Consider the following 22301-nt stretch of genomic DNA (forward strand, 5'->3'; position numbering starts at 1 on the left):
ATATTGCCAACCGGCCATATTTTGTCTGCAAGAAACATTTCTGTCCCCTGCTGATAGACCGAGGTTGAAAGGTTTTGACATGTACCGCAAGGACTGCTTGTCAGGAGACCGTCGTTGTGGAGGAGTGGCATTGCTAATCAACAATGTTTATGCATCTAGCCAACTCAATATCAACACATCCCTGCAAGCAGTAGCTGCGCGCGTTCACCTTCACTCGCTGTTCACAGTTTGTTCTGTATATATCCCACCTTCCTATGACTTAAGAAGCGTGGAGTTGCAGACACTGGTTGATCAACTTCCTCCCCCATTTGTCATCTTGGGGGATTTCAATGGCCATAATCCTCTCTGGGGGAGTTCAGACTTCAACAGTAGAGGTTTAACAATAGAAAATTTTATTGAAGACAATGATCTTTGCATCCTTAATAACGGTGAAAACACTTATTTTCATCTTTCTACCCAATCTTACCATGCCATCGATCTCGTAATATGCTCACCTTCTTTTCTGCCACGTTGGGATTTTCAGGTGGAGGGTGGACTCTACTCCAGTGGCCACTTTCCGATCAGGATAACCTCTACTGGACGCTGCGGCCATCAGCAGCATCAGCAAGCTCGACTTCGCATCGATCGAGCTGATTGGGCAGCATTTACCCAGTTGGCAGATATTAAATCAGAAGACGTGACTGATATTGATATGGATGTAGCGGTAAAGCGAGTAACCGACATCATCTTAAAAGCAGCTAACGCTGCTATACCAAAAACCACTAAAGGCAGGATCAAGTTTCCTAAGCCTTGGTGGAACCTTGATTGTCAGGAGGCTCATAAGAAACAAAAAAAAGGCATAGAACACGTTTCGTCGTTATCCAACCACACAAAATCTCGTGGCACTTAAACGAGCTCGTGCTGAAGCTCGAAGGATTCGACGGAAGAGCCAGCGGGACTCGTGGCAGACCTATCTCAGCACAATTACGACGTCCACCCCATCAAAGACCGTATGGGGTAAAATAAAAAAAATCGTTCGCAACTACAATACATCTTGTGCACCCATTCTGGAGAATAATGGTCGTCCATTCTGGAGAATAATGGTCGTATTCTATCCGATTACAAAGAGGTGGCTGACTGCATGGGGATTTATTTGACAGAAGTCTCCAGTGCAAATAACTATTGCTCAAAATTTTTAACCATCAAATCACGCAAAGAATAAAAAGTTCTAGATTTTAATTCAAACATTTTTAACCAATACAACACAAAATTCACCCTTCATGAACTAAATACTGCCTTACAAAAATCAAAAAACACATCACCAGGTCCAGATCAAATTCAAAATAGCATGTTAAAAAATCTAAGCAGATCTTCATTAGAAAATATTCTGCAGCTTTTTAACAGAATTTATTCTGAACATAGATTCCCAAAATCTTGGAGTCAAGCAATAGTTATCCCTATCCTTAAACCAAATAAACAATCAGATAAACCTGAGAGCTATAGACCTATAGCTCTCACTAGTTGCCTATGTAAAGTCATGGAACGGATGGTAAACGCCAGACTGATGCACATTCTGGAGTCACACCATCTCATATCCTCATATCAAAGTGGGTTTAGGCGTGGCAGATGCACAATAGACAATCTAATGCTTCTCGAAACATCAGTAAGAGAAGCATTTCTTAAACGAAAACATCTTGTGAGCGTATTTTTCGATATTGAAAAAGCATACGACCGTACCTGGAGGTATGGGATCCTCAAAACCCTTCATGAGTATGGGTTGCGAGGTAATTTACCCATCTTTCTCTCCAATTTTCTGAAACATCGTTCTTTTCGTGTACGCGTCAAGTCTGTTCTGTCGGATACCTTCATTCAAGAAGAAGGAGTACCCCAGGGGAGTGTACTAAGCGTAACTCTATTCATTATAGCAATCAATAGCTTAATTGACGAATTGCCCCCCGCCGTAAAAGGTACCATGTTCGTGGATGATTTTCAAATTTCTTTCTCATCAACGAACATGAGTATCATTGAAAGACAACTTCAAATTGCAATCAATAAAGTAACCCAATGGGCGGAAGAAAATAGCTTCACTTTCTCTGCTCAAAAAACATTCTGTATCCACTTCTGCCGTAAAAGAGGGCTTCACCCTGATCTAAATCTTCTCCTCAATAATCAACCAATAGCTGTAAAAGATCAAGGAAAATTCCTTGGTCTCACCCTTGATAATAAACTAAAATTTATACCACATATACAAGAGTTAAAAAAGAAATGTTCATTAAAATTAAATATCCTTCAAGTCTTAGCGAATACTTCTTGGGATGCTGATACAGAGTCTCTGTTAAGAATATACAGGGCTCTGATACGCTCAAAACTTGACTATGGATGTCAAATTTATGGCTCCGCTGCAAAAACCTATCTGAAAAGTCTGGATCCAATACATAATCAGGCACTGCGCATCTGCACAGGAGCGTTTCGAACTTCGCCTATCAACAGTCTTCATATCCTTGCACACGAACAATCTCTAAACAATAGACGCCTCCAACTTTCTTTAAATTTTTACTTCAAAACAAAACCCTGCACCAATCACCCACTACATGTCCACATTTTTAATCCATCTAATGTTGCTTTATTTCTACACCGGCCTTCGATGACCCCAACATTTGGGATCCGAATGCGTCGGGTACTCTCAGAGCTGCAGCTATCGAATTTCAAAACCGTTAACACAATAAAACTAATTGAACCATGGTGCGAAGTCATACCTTCTATAATCAATGATTTCTCAAAATTCCCAAAACAAACTACCGCTAATACAGTTTATCAACAAGTCTTTCATGACATCAAAAGCAAGTATTCTGGTTATAAACACATTTTCACTGACGGATCAAAAGCAAACGATCACGTCGGCTTTTCCACAATAATTAATGATCAAGTTACGGCAGAAAATTAAACACATCTTGCTCTGTATTTACTGCAAAAATAAAAGCTATATTTTCATCTCTAGAATCAATAGCTAGAATCATAGAAAGTGGGTGATATTCACTGACTCAAAGAGTTCAGTGGAAGCCATCACTCATTGCAATAATAACAGCCATCCTGTAGTCATCCAGTCATATCTTTTATACAAAAACCTTATGCAAAATAATTTTCGTGTTATTTTTTGTTGGATCCCTGGTCATGTAGGCATTGCAGGCAATGAGGCAGCCGACTCAGCTGCCAGAGCTGCAAGTATCCTGGTCGATAATAGTGTCCCTTTCGATGACATCAAAAACGCCGTCGTTGTAAGCCTCAACACGTATTGGCAGGGGACTTGGAATTCAGAAATTCAAAATAAACCTCCACTACAGGTTTTAAATCATTAAATATCACCAGGAGAGAACAAGTCTTATTAGCTCGACTTCGCATTAGACATACCAGATTTACTCATAAATATCTCTTATGTCATGAACCAGCTCCAACATGCATTACATGTGATGTAAATCAGACAGTGTTGCACATTTTATGCAACTGCCCAAATTTTAATCTAATTCGTTATAAATATTTTAATAATTTTAACCCATCTTTGAAGGAGTTGCTGGGGGAACCGTTCCATCGCAATTTGTACTCCTTCCTCCAGGAGATTGGATTCTCCTTTTTAATTTAGTGTTTGTCTCGACATTATGTGATTTCGTCCTTCCTTTGTTTTTCAAGATATTGTTTTGCCCATTTTGTCTTTATCTTCAAATTGTTTAAATGTTTTTATCGGCTGCACTTTTTAACACTAGCACTTGAAGTTTTATGCTTCTTCAAAATATGCTTTTATTTACCTTATTCTTTAATGAAAAATAAATAGCATTATAATAAAATATCGTTTGGCGCAGTATAGCCCTCAAGGGCTCTTGCGCCACAAAAATCAAACCAACCAATAAAAATCAAATCAACCAACCAAACAGACCACCATGCCTGATAAGCCTAGGTAAGGATATATATATATTGTGTCTTCTTGGATCAAGGCGTTGATGAAGAAACGATTTAAGTTTATTGGAGCTGGTGTTTGGTTCTATTGGGTATAACAGAAGAGTGTGCTTCTTTTTAAGATTCTTAACACTTACGGCATTGCTTCCTTTAAAATCATTTTCACAATTAATTTCTTCTACCAGTTGAAAAATGGATGAAGACTCCTCAGACTTAAAAACATTCGGTGCTGCCGCATAAGAGTTAGGTGAATAATCCTGATTAGGAGAATGAGGATGAAATTGATCATCCGCGGTTTCCGTGATGGGCTCACAGAAAATCCTGTGTTTATCAATCAGTTCTTCGATGATTGCTGAAGAGATTTTTGTAAGTTCAGTGTTGAATAAGAAATTATTACTGTTCGGTTCCTTTGGCATTAACATAAAGTTTAAAGTAATTAAGTAGTTGAGAAGATGAATGCGTATTAGATGGAAAGAGTGCTTCTTCGGGCCTCTTACAATTGAGAAGGTCTGACATTGGAGTGTCGGTGAAGGAATGTAGTTTTTGGGCAGAGAGTTCCTTTTCAGAGAATGATTCCGATTTAGTGAAAGTAAGGGAAGGAATATGATCTGCTTGAAGAATCGGTATGCATAGAAGCTAATTTTCTTGTACGGATCTTTCCTAAAGAAGTGAGATTACTTGCAAGTGTCGGAGTGCCCTTTGAAGTTGAAGAATACGCTTGGAATACCGTGCAGGAGAGTCCGATGGGGCTGGCTTATTTCTCTTAATTGATAAGTCGAGGGTGGAAGTCATCACGAAACTAGAGTTTATAAAATGTCTGAAGGAGAATATTGTTCACACCGCTGCCAGGAGGCATGTTTGGCCTCGAGGATTTTGGAGGCATGATTTTTGAGCTCCTCGAGGAAAAACGGGTGTCTTTGGGGACGTATGAACCCACCGACCTTCCCAGGAAGATACCCGGAGAGCCGTCCAAAAGGATTGAGATCGGAGACCCGTCCAAATAGAACGTGGTATCCCGCTGTTCCACCCTGGCTGACGTCCCCAGGTGAATCGAAAAGCACTTCCCCGGATTAAATCTCAGACCCACCCTCGAGGCCAAATCACACACCTTGTCCAGGTTTTCCTGGAGTGGTCGGCCACGCCCTCAGGGTTCAGGTCGCAAAACCCGGAGTCCTCCCCAAGAATAATGCGCATAGCGCGTCTACGATTCTTTTTGTAGAGTTTTTGTATTATCCTCGGGTCGTCAGCCGAAACAGGTGTGGATGGTCCCTTCTTGGCCGAGTCATTGATGGGGGGGGGGGAGGGAGCCTAACTTCCTCTTCGACCCTCCTGATAAACGACGACACAAGATTGTTAAAGTGGCAAAAATCAAGTGAACTGGCCCGAAGCGCCTCTCAAAGTTGGGGAGGAAGCCAGTCTCCTCATTGACATCAAAAGTGACAGGATTACCGCTATCACCATCGGGAGCCCGGACAGCGCTCCCGGCAAAAACCTCCTCCAGCACGACTTCCAGCCTGTTGAAGAACATTCAGGGACGGCGAACGAGGGGAAGCATTTGGAGGCCCCGGAAACATTCGTCGGGGAACCCGTAGGTGAGAAGGCTTCGAAGCCATCCAACGGGGCAGAATTAAAAAACGGTGAGCCAAAAAGCCCACCGGGGGGTAAAACAGCATCAAAATTAACATCAACGGATTTGCTCCGGGGGGGGGGGGACCGCGCGGGTGATAGCCTCCTAAGAGCAACATCCCCACGGGCAGGCGCCCATATGTTATACAAATTAAATTGGCAAGTATGATTCAGTCTCTTCTGAGAAAACTGGTGGAGAGAACCCGGGGGGAAGGGCAGTCGAAACTGCGCCACCGCCGGGGAAGGGTGAAAAACTGGGCATATTATTGGCGCGACATACAGGAAGTATTGAGCATGTTAAGCACCGGGTTACCACCCATTCCAACAATATCTTCATGAGTATTAATCAAAGAATTACTGAGATTTTGACCAGAATTCTTAATCGGGACAGTAATACTAAAATTTGGAAGAAAAATACCGGTTGGAACGGGTGACAATCTCGTGTCGCTGCCCGTAGAAAAATGAGACTGCAACCCCCGAACTCCCCCGTACTACCAGACCCTCCATTAACATCATTAAAAAGAGCAGTAGGGAGAGGAGAAGGATCAATGCACACGTCGCCGGCATCTGAAATCGTCCACTTGACACCTAGCCTGGTCGACGGGCACGGGCACGAGTCCAATGGGATGAAATACGCTTGCTGGTGAGATCGGCTACCTCACCACACAAAACTGTTGAGACGTTGTCCGCTTAGTCATTAGATAGGAATCTGTGGTGCTCCCCCTGACCCCATGCCATGATTTTGATAATCCAGTCCTTAGATGTTAATAATTTTAATGCCTCGTCCATATGTGCAATGTCAGAGTCCTATAAGTATTAAAGGTACCCCTAAGTCGTATTAAGCAGATATTTTATTAAATAAAAAGAAAATGTTTCCACATGAAATAAAAGTACTCCAAACATAAAAGCTGATGGTGTGATGAGAATATACAGATGAAATGAACAAATTCAAGCAAGGGAAACGCGAGACGCGGAAAAGAATCGGCAAAAGTTCAACAGTTCAAAAGTTCAAGCATAAGCCGAGTAGGGGGAAATGTCCGAGCGGGGTGTGACGCACCGTAGGAGGCAGCAGCGCAATTACTGGCTGAGAGCGACACCAGCGATGTTCCTCTCGTGGAATTGCCGATCCCCCGTCAGATGTTCAACATAGATGAACCTGCTCCACCTGATGACGTCACTGGTGCACAGCCTCCGGAAGGTGTTGAGGAATTTCTTGGTTATGATTTTCCTGAGGAAGGGATCATTTGCAGGATCCCATGAACCAAGTGCACCTACTACCACCGGTGGGATGATGACAGCGGAGTATTGATCCTTGAAGTGGTCGATGAGGGGAGCCTATTTGGTGAGTTTACGCTCACGTGCAGCTTCAAGGGCCTCTGGGCGAATTTCGAATGGCACGGTGACGTCAACGATGAACAGGGTTCTCCCTTTCACGATAAAGGCATCAGGACGGAGATTGAGCCGGAAACGTCGCAGCCCAGCGAGTCACAAGTCGCTGCCTTCAGCCTCGGTTCCAGTCCCCTTGCCGCGACGCGAATCGACAACGTTCTTCACCTGATTCTCCCTCTCCCGGCAACACTGGTCTGCCCAGAAGCTAACTGCACCCGGGAATTCAAGAGCACTAGCAGGTCCAGTCCCAGGAAGGCGTTTAAGAAGCACCTCGCCAGGAAACACCGGCACCGAACTGATGAAACAGAATATTGGTGCTCCTTCTGTGAGCTTAGGCTCACGTAGTCCCCGGCTCTCCATGGCTGCCTGAAGGTTGCTGCAACATTCAACCAGCATAACAAGAGTGCCTCGTCCTCCGTCGAGTCTTGCAGCCCTGTTCCCTCAACTTTTCACTCGACCAATATTAGTGACGATACAGATGTCCTCTTCCTCTCGACGCAGGAACCGCTCTCCCTCGACATTGAGCAACCCGTGATCCCGGAGTCGTCTCAGCCGGTCACCCAACAGGATGTGGCAAGACCCTGCGGTGGCACTGCTTCACTGCTCCCCACCACTTCTGTTCCCAAAAAACTGAGGAAAGCAGCGGAAAGGCATCTGCCCCCTGTTCCTGAGGTTCCAGTTGTCCTGCCACGCCGCCCAGAGCAACCAGAGCCCCGCCATTCTGGACTTCCCCAACATGGAGCTGCTTCCGGTAGCAACGTGCCCACGTCTGCGGAAGCTGCATTGGCGGCAATCCTGGAGGACCCTGTCCAACACCAAAGCGCGAGCCTTACTTCTCCTGTCCTCCATGAGACAATGCCAGTTTCCCGTGTCGGTGAGGTTCTGCAACTGTCGTTCCCGGTTCCTGACGTGATCCATTTACTGAATCAGCCTGTTCTGCAGCCTGGAAAGCCGCCGTGTGGTATGAGACGAAGAACTCACTTAGGCGCCACCTGCTTAAGGAGCATGGTCTCACTGTCAGGAGCTCGCTCTACTGGTGCTCCTTTTGTCATGGAAGGATCCACCGTAAGCCTTCCGAACATCCCTGCCTGGCTTCACGGCCCCTGGTCACGGTCACTGTGGAAGGTAGGCACCACTGCGATAAACCTAACGGGAAGAGGTCTACTTAACCATGCAGCGACCCACCGCAAGGAACAACAGAGGCAAGCAGCAACCCCACTTCGGATTCCTGACCCCTCCAGGCCAAAGAGAAGCCGAAGAAGGAGGCCTTTGCCCAGCGCTGGTGGAAGCATCCCTGGTGGTGATGACTCGAGACGTAGGCCATCCCAGCCAAGTAGTTTGTCCAACCTGCCGCCTGCTCCAACCGCCAGCAGCCATCGCTCCAACGGTGTCCCAGCCGCTGCTCGCAGCCGCCTTCCGACGGTTACCACCCCCTCTGATGTCCGTGACACTAGGGTTAGCGTGACGCAGTCCCGGCACGAGGCTTCGGCTGAAAGTAGACAGCCTTCACCGGATTGCACATCACCTAGGCCCTCCCCGTCCGCGCCAGCTGACGGAGTCTTCTAGTCTAATGATGACAGCTTCGAGGCCGTTCATCCCACCCCAAGTGAGCTTCCGCTGCACGGGGAGAACCAGGCAAATGGTCCCGCCGTCCATCATGTGCCTCTGATTCAGCAGAATGGAAGCGAGGAGCCATCCCCCATCCTTGTTGCCTTTCGTGAGCGCCTAATCCAGATTGGGCGCGACGCTGCGGGTGAAGCAGAGCAAGCCATCCTCGAGGAGTTGGACGCTGAAATCCTGTCTTGCCTTCAGTCCCACTTCAAGATTAGACAGCTTGCTGCTGATTCTTCTTCTCGGCCCCGGAGCGTCAACGCAGCTGACCCCTCGACTATTCAGCGGATCTACAAGTCCAACCGCAGAAGAGCTATCCAGCTTCTGACGGAAGACTCCCCAGCCCGGTGCGATCTTGAACCCTCTGACATCAAGGACCACTTCTCCACAGTTTGGGAGCGGAAAGACTTTGATAACTCCTTTTTCCCTGACGGTTCTCCCTCTGCTGACGATCCGCTCGCCATGCCCTTCTCGTGTGCTGAGGTCTCTCGGGCTCTGAGGTCCTCGGAGAATCCTGCCCCTGGCCCCGATGGAGTGACCTACCGCGATCTGAAGGATGCTGACCCGGAGTGCCTGTCGCTTGCTGCAATGTTTAATGCCTGTATTCGGCTGCGGAAGGTCCCGCCCCAGTACGATTGCCCTCTCATGCACTCTACAAACTCTTGGTGAAGTGTCTTGCATCGAGGTTCTCTGGCTGGGCAAGCAGGACGAACGCTTTCGCTAACAACCAAAAAGGGTTCACGCCCTTCGATGTTGTGCTTGAGCACAATTTCGTCCTGGAACAGAATATTGAACTCGCTAGGCACAACAAGGCGGAAATCTGCATTGCCTGGCTGGACCTGTCCAACGCTTTTGGTTCTGTCCCCCAAGAGGCAATCCTTCAAGCCCTTCGCTCTTCAGGTGCCGGAGACACTGCGGTCGAGCTGGTTGCCGACATATATGACAACTCTTTGACCTACATCCTAGCAGGTCAAAGCGCAACCAACGAAATCCCGTGTTATTCCGGCGTTAAGCAGGGATGTCCACTTAACGGGTTTCTTTTTAAGCTAGCAATCGCCCCCGCCCTTTGTTGGCTGCAAGGCGATGCTCATCAACAACAATTCCTGGCGTTCGCGGACGACCTCGTCTTGCTGGCGGACAACTCGGCTGACCTGCAGGGCATGTTGGACCCTGACCATGCTGACCTCTCCAGGCTAAACCTTGTCTTCAATGCTGACAAGAGTGCGTCGCTCCACATCTCCGGCCGCACCCCTGTTGGTTTCAGGCCTTCGAAGTTCCATCTGAACGGCCTCCCCGTCAAACACCTGGCTGACGGGGATTACTACAAATTCCTGGGTAAGCCAGTGGGGTTCTCCATCCTCCCCGTCTTCACCGACCTCAACAACATTCTTGAAACGGGGATGAAGATTCTCACCTCGAAGCGGGCACCCTGGCAAAGATTGGACGCGCTTCGGTCCTTCTTCTTCCTCTCACTGATGTTAGCCATGCACACAGGTCGTTTCCCCAAAACAGTTTGGACCGAGGTTGACAATATGGTGCGGCGTGAGGTGAAGACGACCCTCAGCCTCCCTCCCGAGGCCTCCAATAACTACATCTATGGGAGCCGCAAGCTGGGCTGCATCTCAATCCCTTCAGCAGCTGATGATTTTGACCTGTTTTGCATCGACACAGCTTTCAAGCTTCTTACCTCAAAAGATCCTGTGGTATGCGAAATGGCGAGGGACTACCTCAAGTATGTCGTCGGGAGGCGGCTGCGGACCAACCCAGATGAACAACATCTCATCGACTTCCTGTCCGGGAGCATGGAGGGAACGTTCGCCTAAACCTCCAGCGAGGGATCCAACCTGTGGACGAAAGCACGGGCCGCCTCGGAACGCCTCCATTTCAGATGGAGCTTCTTCGAAAGTAACCCGGAGGTCACCATGGCCGACATCTCCATCCACCCTTCTGACCGGAGGAAGTTATGCAAGAAACTCCGTGAGCACATCAGGACTGAGAAGACCAAGTCCCTCTACGCAATGACCAACCAGTCTTTACACTTTGATCTTAGCCAAAAGGTCGAGAAGCGATATTTGATTAAGCAGATTAAAAAATTTTTATTGGACAAATATTTACAAGTATTTAGAGAGGAATAAGTAGCAGAGGATAATGAGCATATATGAATGGTACATAACAAAGAGACAAGCGGTATATTCAACTGTGAACAATATCCATGGACATAAAAACGCGAATTCAAGAGCGGAAACTAAGATTTATTCCGTGAAAAAAGTTCGAAGTTCGGGAAAAAGTCCAAACCGCAGGAAGGAGAAAGTGGCACCAACAAGATAGCGGGCCGGACGGAACAAGGAGGTGACAAGTGGATGATCTAAACGGCGGTGGCAGCGGCAGATCCATACTGGCGGACGTTGGTGATATTTTCTGTGTAGATGTCAGGTGACCACGAGATGGTGTCACTGACAGTTTCCTCATCAACTTGAGGTAGGACCGGGAACACAGCGATTGAAGGCATTTGTCGTTTTTGGGGTCCCAGGTACCCAGTGCGCCGACAAGGACGGGAAAAATTTGAACATTTGCAAAAGTAGACTTGAAGAATTCCGCCGTGGGCTGGTACTTCTGGAGCTTGGCTTGACGCGCAGTTTCAAAAGCTGCAAGCCGATTCTCGAAAGGGATGGTAACATCTATGATGAGAACGGTCGAGCCCTTCTGAAGGACCAGGTCCGGGCGAAGTTTGGAGGGGTCCACTTCCTGGTTCTCGCCAAGGATGGTAAATCTTGTAGCGGCAGCCTTCTTGATGCGGTCAACGATGGTGTTGTGTCTTCTTTGGTAGGCCGCGCTGTTCCGCATGCAGTGCTCCAGGACGTGAGGAAGTGTTTCTTGAGTTCCAGGGCACCTTCTGCAGCCGGAGTCTACTCCACGCTTCCAGGGCTTTGCAGCATTTAAGGGCAGCAGGTACAGCCGGGCAAAGTGAACAAATCTCCAATCCGCAAACCTTGTGTTGGCTCCGTTGGGGAAGAAGTGGGAGCTGGCTGGTGATGCGGCCACACGCTCCAGAACTTTGCCTTGGTTGGGACAGGCCAGAAGCTTCGCCGCGTGTTTCTTACGAGTCAGATCTCTGGTGACTTTCAGGATCCTTCTTCGGTCAGACTTCCTCAGTGTTGACCCACGGTAGGCGATTTCCGGAACTCCATCTGGAAACGTCCAGGTGATGCGACACGACGCGATGCACAGCGAGTCCTTGCCCAAAGATTCGAGACGTCGTTGGACGTTTTCCGGAAAGGACCATCCATTGATACTGAAAGGTATTTTCCAAGAAGCTCATGGGTGGGAGGAATACGGGGCTCTTTTTATGGACGGCATCCTTCAGGTCCTGGAGCGCTAGGTCGGCAACGGCAGAGTCGAGGGAGGTCAGCAACTTGAAGGCAGAGTAGACCAGATGCAAGTCCGAGTCCTCGGCGAGTAGGGGGGATTCCGAGACAGCTAGACTTCCTGTGGCCATATAGGTAATTATTAGAGGCCCGAGGCGGGAGGCTTAGGGTGTCTTTGAGAGGTTTCCTGAAGTGCTGGTTCGAGGGCTGTCCCATTTTTTTTGAAAAAAGAGCACCATCACGACTTATGAGGGGGCCGAAAATCCCAAAATTGGGCGAATTAGAGTGAGACGACGCCGGCGGCGACCCCATACATCTGACAAAGCACGTGCGGGAGGGTCTCATTGTGTCCGCATTTGCGGCATCGCTTGTCGATGAAACCAGGGCCATGCCTATAGGCATTAAGGGGCAAAGCCCGAGTCTTGCGCGGTGCACAAACCACCAATCAGGCAATCCTGTGTATCCTCCGTTCGAGTTGAAACGGCTACTGGCTTTACTGGCCGCAAAACACTCAAATGTTTTGCCCTTTATGTGGGTGAGCTTTAAGGCCATCTGCTCGGGCTTTTTTTGAAGACAAATCTCAGAGTTTTAAAGATGACCCTCCTTTGAAAAATTGTTTTGTCGTCCCTAATGATATTGACGTCGCCAGCTTCGGAAATGTTCCACTTCACTTGAAGCCTGGTGATGCCGCGCGGGCACGAGTCCAGTGTGACGATATTCTGTTACTTGTGAAGTTATTTGCCTCACCACTTAAAAATTTGGAAATATTGCTAAAATGGTTGTTCGTTTTGAATCTGTGGTGAGCCGCTTTTTTCTTTTCGTTCGCGGCAAGTACTCGTACTTTTACAATTTTATCTTTTGAAGTTAGAAGATTGAAGACGGAATCTATGTGACTAATATCAGAGTCCTCAGCCAAGACTGGGATCCCGAAGAGACCGCACTCGGGGGATCGAGAAAATATTCATTTGCAGCGTTTTTCGGGATTTTCAAATTTTTCTTTATAGGAGGTCTTCCCCCCCCCCGTGTCCGTTTACCTTGTCGTGGTGGGGGGGGGGGGGGTTGCGGTGTGGGGAGTGCGGGGCGAGTTCTTGGGAGGAGTAGTGAACCCCCAGTTGCTCAAACAGAATATCGGCGGAAAGGGACTTGTGTTCCATTCCTTCCCTCATCACACTTACCAAATTCGGACAAAACCCCTAAGCCAAGGTGTATCTATCCTGCCAGTGGCTGCGTGGTACTGGAGGTAGTCGGTGCCTCAAACGGTTGACGTCAGGGATAGCGGGCGAATCCTGGTGTAAAAGCCTTACCCCTGTGCAGGGGGGGGGGCTACACAGGGGCTAGACCTTAGTTTTTCCCCTCAATTCCCAGGTTAATTTATGGATGATAACATAAAGAATACCTCTCCCCCTTGTGGGGAGCGTCAGAATGAACCGCCAACATCTGCTAAATTTTTTGTCATTAAAAGAAATGAAAACCTTACATTTAATGCTGTTTCTCCTCTCCTTATTACAACAAAGCTCTTGCAAATCTCATCGGTGACTTTCAATCTGTAAAAATACTACCTACTGGTGAATTATTAGTCTAAATTAATCATCCCAAACAAGTTCAATCTCTCCTAGCTATCAAGCAATTAGGCTCATATCTCTGCACAGTTTCAGCACACTCAACTTTAAACTTTTCTCGGGGAATCATTTTGGAGCCAGACCTTCTATTTACACCAGAGGAGGAAATTCTAGAAGAAATGAAGGAACAACACGTTAGTGGAGTGAAGAGGATCATAATCAAACGAAATGGCGTAATGCAGAATACAAAACATGTCATTCTGACCTTTAAATACGCCTATCCTACCTTCACGTGTCAAAGCTGGATATCTCTCATGCCCTGTTAGACCAAATATTCTAAACCCGCTACGGTGCTTTAAGTGCCAGCGCTTTGGGCATTCCAAGCTGTCCTGCCGTGGCACAGAAACTTGTGCCAGATGTTCTGAGGCCGGCCATGATAGCAATGAATGCAAAAAGGAATTCAAATGTGTCAACTGGAAAGGAGACCACCCCCTCTTACTCTAGAAAGTGCCCTAAATGGCTCGCCGAGAAAGAAATGAAAGTAATCAAAACCACGCAGAATATATCATACCCCGACGCAAGAAAAATTGTCTATTCTTGTACGCCTTCAGCTGGATTATCATATATGCTGTAGCAGTAAGAAAAGTATTCAATTCCACAAGTGCAGAAATAGTCCAGTCAATGAACACATTGTAGCGTGCATGGAATATGCGATAGTTTTTGGCTTCAGAATATTGTTAGGGGTAGTTAGTAAGTAAACATACTAAAAGTCCCCGACCCTGGGGGGTGAGCTAAAGGTGGGAGGGAGGGCGAAGGAAAATTTTAGGTTTTTCGAGAAAATGTCTGAAACGGTAGAAAAAATGCGTTTAAAATAAAAATTCAAGCTAAATAAAGTTACTATGAAAATGTTTCTATACATATTTGTCAAATTTTCAATAATTTACTGGGTATATGTTATGAAAAAATCGATGATTTTCGGAAAAATTCTCTTTTTGTCAAACATTTGCTCCTGGTGCCTCCCAAGATCAGTACTCATGAAAATTTTCAATAACATAGTTGTAGAGCTTTAAATTTTCTTCAATTTGATATGCTGATTTGCTATATTTTATTTAACCAATGAAAAGTTACAGAATTTCAAACACGCACTTTCATGGCAAAAAATTGAACACTTGCCATTTACAAATTTCAAACCGACTCGAAAGGATCGCACACTTCCTCTTTCTTCAATGAATTCGACAATCCTGATGGACAAGAAAGAATTATTTGTGGATTACTACAACACAAATGATGTTTAAGGTGTGTGTGGGGGGAGGGGGGTCGTGAAATTGTGGCGAGGGAGAAGGAAAGTGTAAGAAGTGTGACATCAAGCAGTTTTTAATACGAATATTTTTATGAAAAGTAGCTTGTAAAATGAACTTTGTCACAAAGGGAAGGAGGAGGGAGGAGGGCATAGGGTTAAAAACGTTGAAAAAAAAAGTGACACTATTTATGGACAGCCGTTTACCAAGGAATCGGATAAAGGTTTGCAAAATTGCGTATATGCATTATGAATTGGTGGACTGAGGATGTGCAGAAAGTCAGCACTATACGAACTGTTTAAGGAAATTGATAACGACATTGATTTAATTTAATTTGAATTTGTTGTTATTGAGCGAACCTAATCTGCAAAACTGTTAGGAAAAAAGAGACGACTGTATTAACCATATGGACATCAACGTCAGTTAGAAAATTGAAACGACGGTCAAACAAGAAGGTTTCTGTCCAACTTTCATAATAACAGTCAGCTGACAAATGCGCTAATAGTGAAGCTGCTGAAGAACGAGACAAATACGGTCCGAGCTTTAGGTGATGTTGACGGCGTTGATATTGCGAAGACGACTATCATCAGATGGCAAAATTCTTCGGTAGCTTTCATTTGAGAGGAAGTCCTCCTGTTTGTCCTCTTGATAGCCAGATCCTCAACTGATCACAATATTCTGTCAGAAATTGAAAATCATACACCATGTATCTAAGGTATATATCAACAGTTCTTCCCCTAAATCCATTGAGGCTGTTGGGGTCAGATTTGTCTCTCATGGTATGGTGCTCTAGCCACAGAAAAGTCTCTCAATGAGTTCCGTTACAGATCATTTATCAAAGTAGCTGCAAACATTAAGACTGATCTCTAGCTCTGCCGTACCACCAAGTTTATCTGTAGCTAGGAACTTAATGGTGAAGTACCGGATTGGGGTTTTCGGAAAGGAGGAATGGCTAACATCGGAGGTTGCTCCTGACGGAATCTGGAAGATGATTTTGAAGCTTGCAATGCAAGCTTTTCTACAAGTGACCAGGAGGTAAATTGTAGAAAATCATCGTTAGACTACTTTGTCGTAAGATTGCATTGCAAGGGCAATTGCAACAACGGAATCAAAAAATTTATCCAGGACGAAGGGGATGACGATGACATAAATACATTACCAATTTCTAAGAACAACTTTTCCACTGCTGGTGACATGAGCCTTCCGTCTCAGAATGGAACCAAGATATCACCTTAAAGATGACGTTTTCGTTTTCTAATTACTGTCAGTCCTTATTCCATACAAACACTTTCAAAATATGATTAATAATAATGTAATAAAAACTATAATTACCAAAAGGTGCTGCCAGTCTGCTACATTTACCTTATTTGTATTATTAAAATTTTTATTATCCTGCTATAGCGTCACATATTCATTTCAATAAGAGTAAGGAAACTGAGTACATGCTGGAACTTCATAGTTTTTGATTGTTTGTCAGCTATATCGCTGTGATTGGGCATAGGCTTCGTATTTCTTTGGTATCAGGTTTGAATCTGCAGTTCAAGTGTTCAGCCGGTGGATTTTCAAGACACAGAAAACCGTCACGATCCTTTTCACATGATTGCTGCAGAAGATCCCTTGATCGCCTGCTTGGGACAGACACTCTGAGACAAAAAGAACAAGATAATATTTTTTCGGGAAAATATTGGTTTTCAAGAACGCGTACCTGAAAAAAACACTGAAAATGTGACATATATGTATGAAAACAATTTCACAATAAATTTAGTTACTTTTTATTTTATTCGGAACACATTTTTTCCTACCGTTTCCGAGATATAATCGAAAATCACCTTTAACTTCCGCCCCCCCCCCCCCCCCCCAGTTGCGGGGACTTTCAGTATATTTACTTTTAATTACTTCTAACAAATTTCTTACTGAGGAAATGCTGGCTTTCTGCACTTCCTCAGTTCACTTTCGTTAAATAATGTAATTGGTATGGAGCTAATTCATACTGCATAAACGTAGTTCTGCAAATCTTCGTCAAATTTTTTGGTAAGAGACTGTTCAAAAATAATGTTACACTTTTTCGTAACATTTTGACTCGCTCCCCATTTGTCACAAAGTACTTTTAATAAACTAATTTTTATAAACATACTCGTATAAAAAAATGCTTGATGTCACACTTCTTACTATTTCCCTCCCCCCTCGTCACAAACACACAATTTTACGACCCCCCCCCCCCCAACCCTTAAACATCATTTATATTGTTATCTACAAATACTACTTTATTGTCCATCAGGATATTCGAATTCATTGAAGAAAGAGGAAGTGCGCGATCCTTTGGAGTCTGTTTGAAATTTGTGAATGGCAAGTGTTCCATTTTTTGCCATGAAAGTGCGTGTTTGAAATTCTATAACTTTTCATTGCTTGAATAAAATATAGCAAATCAGCATATCAAATTGAAGGAAATTTAAAGCTCTACAACTTTGTCATTGACAATTTACATGAATACTAATCCAGGGAGGCAATAGGAGCAAATGTTTGACAAAAAGAGAGAATTTTTCCGAAAATCATTGATTTTTCATAACATATACCCAGAAAATTATTGAAAAATTGACAAATATGTGTACAAACATTTTCATAGTAACTTTATTTAGCTTGAATTTTTATTTTAAACGCATTTTTCCCACCGTTTCCGACATTTTCTCGAAAAACCCATAATTTTCTTGCCCTCACCCCCCAGGGTCGGGGACGTTTTGTATGTTTGCTTACTAACTACCCCCAACAATATTCTAAAGTCAAATATCATCACATATTTCATGCACGCTACACCCCTGTTTTAAGCACTTATTGCTGGACTAAAACAGATCCTCAAATTAACACAATAACCTGCGCGAAATCAACTTACTCTCCTAAATCAAAAAATAAACAGCTCAATACTCCTAAGCATCAACAAAAAAATAGTAACGAAATTAAAATAAAAAGTACACAAAACCCCTGCACAAGTTACTCAGCTAAACCATTTTCGAACAAGCCAAATGATCAAAATCAAAAGAAAACAATTGAAAAAAAAAGAAAATTATCCAAACGCGTGCCCCCCCCCCGTGTCCGTTTACCTTGCCGTGGTGGGAGGGAGGGGGGGCTTGCAGTGTGATGAGTTCGGGTCGAGTTCTTGGGAGGAGTCGTGAACCTCCAGTTGCTCAAACAGAATATCGGCGGGAAGGGACTTTTTGTTCCCTTCCTTCCCTCATCACACTTACCAAATTCAGACGAAAACCCCTAAGCCAAGGTGTGTCAACCATGCCGATGGCTGCGACGGGAGTCTTGAGGGATAGCAGGCGACTCCTGTCGTACGCAGCCTTACCTCTGTGCAGGGGCCTACACAGAGGCTAGACCACACTTTTCCCCCTAGTTCCTCGGTTCATTTATGGAAGATAACATAAATAACCCTTCTCCCCCTTGGGAGCGTCATAACGTATCGTTAAATGCTGCAAAATTTTTCATAATAAAGCGCAATGATCCAGATTTAAATCTAACTAAAGTTTCTCAATTTTTAATAAACAAAGCCTTAACGCGTTTAATTGATGAATATCAATCTGTTACGCAACGTTTAGTTACGCAAAAAGTTACGCAACGACGAACTTTTAGTCGAAATAAAAGACAGCAAACAATGAATGAATATAAAACAAATAGGCTCATATCTTGTCACTGTAACAGAACACAAAACTCTTAATTTTTTAAAAGGGATAATTTGGGAACCGGACCTTCTCTTTACATCCGAGGAGGAAATCTTGGAGGAAATGAAGGACCAAACGTGGGTGCAGTAAAAAGGAACACCATAAAACGCAATGGCGAAATGATAAACACCAATCATGTCATTCTCACATATAACACACCCGTCCTCCCGCCACCAGTTAAAGCTGGCTGCCTCTCTTGCCCAGTTAGGCCTATCCAAGCCCGCTCCGGTGCTTTAAATACCAGCGGTTTGGACATTCGAAGCTCTCGTGCCGTGGTACTGACACCTGTGCCAGGTGTGCAGAGCCCGGTCACGAGAGTAATACATGTTCTAAGACCTACAAATGCGTAAACTGCAAGGGGAACATCCTTCATACTCCACATCATGCTTAAAATGGATGTCAGAAAAAGAAATTCAGGTGATTAAAACAACACAAAAAATATCCTATCCAGACGCAAGAAAATTAGTGGAATCTCGCACACCAAAAACAGGCCTTTTATATGCAGCAGCCATCAGAAAGGTATTTAAATCTGCAAGCACACAAACAGATGCCCAAACTGAAACTTCAACTAATCCCAAAACCGTAAACACAACCAAATCAAATAAACAAATTAATAGTCCAAAATGTTCTTTTAAGAAAACTAGTCAAAATCAACAACAAAAAACAAATACTGTATCTGTTACTGTTAATGAAAACGTTCCAATCGCACAGAAATCGAAAAAACTTACTGAAAAGAAGAAAATCATGCAAACACGCGCTAAAACTGGGGTGGCCACTAAATAGAGGCCCCCAAATTTTCATAATTTTAAAAAGGACTTTTTGCTTTCCAGCAAAAAAGTCAAATTGACTAAATCCGAACAACTTCCTCCCAAAGAGGAAGAGGAGAATGTTGAATTCTTAGATCTTCCGCCATCCGACGATGAAGTGTGTACGGACCATCCTTCTTCATGAGCCGCTCTCCCTTCTTCCGGCCGTTCCTCCTTCCTTTTTTCTTTATTGCCCTGAGCATTCTTTTTTGGAATTGTCAGAGTTACTGGCATAATGTCACGGACATTAAAGATTTTGTCGAATATCATCAACCGGCCATATTCTGTCTGCAAGAAACATTCCTGTCGCCCACTGATAAACCGAGGTTGAAAGGTTTCGACATATACCGCAAGAACTACTTATCAGGTGACCGTCGTTGTGGAGGAGTGGCTTTGCTAATCGCTAATGATTATGCATCTAGCCAGCTCAATATCAACACATCCTACAAGCAGTAGCTGCGCGCGTTCACCTTCACTCGCTGTTTACAATTTGTACTGTATATATTCCACCTTCTTACAACTTGAGAGGCGTAGAATTGCAAACACTTTTAGATCAACTTCCTCCCCCATACGTCATCTTGGGGGATTTCAATGGACATAATCCTCTCTGGGAGAGTCCCGACTCCAGCAGTAGAGGTTTAACAATAGAAAATTTTATTGAAGACAATGATCTTTGCATCCTTAATAACGGTGAAAACACTTATTTTCATCTTCCTACCGAGACTTACCACGCCATCGATCTCGTAAGATGTTCACCTTCTTTTCTGCCACGTTGGCATTTCCAGATAAAGGGTGGTCTCTACACCAGTGGCCATTTTCCGATCAGGATAACCTCTACATGACGTTGAGGCAATCAAGCAGCATCAGCAAGCCCGACTTCGCATTGATCGAGCTGATTGGGCAGCATTTACCCAGTTGGCAGAAATCAAATCTGAAGACGTGATTCGATGTAGCCGTAAGCCGAGTAACCGACATTATATTGACGGCAGCGAACGTTGCAATTCCAAGAACCACTTAAGGTAGAATCAAATTTCCTAAGCATTGGTGGAACTTTGATTGTCAGGAGGCTCATAAGGCACAAAGAAAAGCATGGAGCACTTTTCGTCGGTATCCGACCACACAAAATCTTGTGGCACTTAAACGAAATCGTGCTGAAGCTCGAAGGATTCGACGAAAAAGCCAGCGGGACTCGTGGCAGGCCTATGTTAGCACAATCACGACGTCCACCCCATCTACGACAGTGTGGGGTAAAATTAAAAAATTTTCTGGTAACTAGAATACGTCTTGTGCTCCCATTCTGGAGAAAAATGGTCAACTTTTGTCGGATCACAAAGAGGTGTCTGGCAGCCTGGCGATTCATTTAGCGGAAGTCTCCAGTACAAATAACTATTGCTCAAAATTTTTAACTATCAAATCACGCAAGGAACAAAGAGTCCTAGATTTTAATTCAAACATTTTTTATCAATACAACACAAAATTTACATTTCATGAAGTAAATATTGCTCTACTAAAATCAAAAAACACATCACCAGTCCCAGATCAAATTCACAATAGTATGTTAAAACATCTTAGCAGGTCCTCATTAGAAAATATTCTGCAGCTTTTCAATAGAATTTGTTCTTAACACAGGTTCCCAAAATCCTGGAGCCCAGCAATAGTAATTCCTATTCTTAAGTCAAATAAACAATCTAAAAAACCTGAGTGCTATAGAACTATAGCACTCACAGGCTGCCTTTGTAAAGTAATGGAGAGGATGGTCAACGCAAGACTCATGTACATTTTCGAGTCGCAGCATCTGCTATCTTCATATCAAAGTTGATTCAGGCGCAGCAGATACACCATAGACAACCTGCTACTTCTCGAAACATCAATAAGAGAAGCATTTCTCAAACGAAAACATCTTGTGAGCGTATTTTTTGACATTGAAAAAGGATATGACCGTACCTGGAGATATGGGATCCTCAAAAGCCTGCACGAGTATGGGTTACGAGGTAATCTACCCATCTTTCTCTCTAATATTCCAAGAGCTCGAACTTTTCGCGTAGGTGCCAAATCTGTTCTGTCAGATACCTTTATCCAAGGCGTTCCCCTGGGAAGTGTTCTAAGTGTAACTGTTTTCGTAATAGCAATCAACAGCTTAATCGAACAACTACCTCCCGCTGTGAAGGGTACCATGTTCGTTGATGATCTTCAAATTTCTTTTTCTCCATCGAGCATGAGTATCATTGAAAGACAAGTTCAAATAGCCATCAATAAAGTATCACAATGGGCGGAAGAAAATGGCTTCACTTTCTCTGCTCAAAAAACCTTCTGTATTCATTTCTTCCGTAAAAGAGGGCTTCACCCTGATCCAAGTCTTCTCCTTAACAATCAACCAATAGCTGTTAAAGACCAAAGAAAATTCCTTAGTCTCACACTTGATAGATAATAAACTTAAATTTACACCGCATATACAAGAATTAAAAAAGAAATGTTTACTGAAATTAAATATCCTTAAAGTCTTAGCGAAAACTTCTTGGGGTGCTGATACAGAGCCTCTGTTAAGAATATACAGGGCTCTTATACGCTCAAAACTTGATTGTGGATGCCAAATTTATGGCTCCACGGCAAAAAGCTATCTGAAAGTTCTAGATCCAATCCACAATCAGGCACTGCGCATCTGCACAGGAGCTTTCCGAACCTCACCTATTAACATTCTTCATATTCTTGCTCATGAACAATCTTTAAACAATAGACGCCTCAAACTTTCATTGAACTTCTACTTCAAAATAAAACCTTATACTGATCACCCTTTACACCTTCATATTTTTAATCCATCTAATGTTGTTTTATTTCTTCATCGTCCTTCTGCAACCCCATCGTTTGGGATCCGAATGCGCCAGGTGCTCTTAGATTTGCAGCTGTCAGATTTCAATACTCTCAATACAATAGAACTAATTGCACTATGGTGCGAAGTAAATATATCAACCATCAATGACCTCGCTAAATTCCCTAAAGAAAATTC

Source organism: Uloborus diversus, chromosome 9 (assembly GCF_026930045.1).
Source record: "Uloborus diversus isolate 005 chromosome 9, Udiv.v.3.1, whole genome shotgun sequence".
In the NCBI taxonomy this organism is placed as follows: Eukaryota; Metazoa; Arthropoda; class Arachnida; order Araneae; family Uloboridae; genus Uloborus; species Uloborus diversus.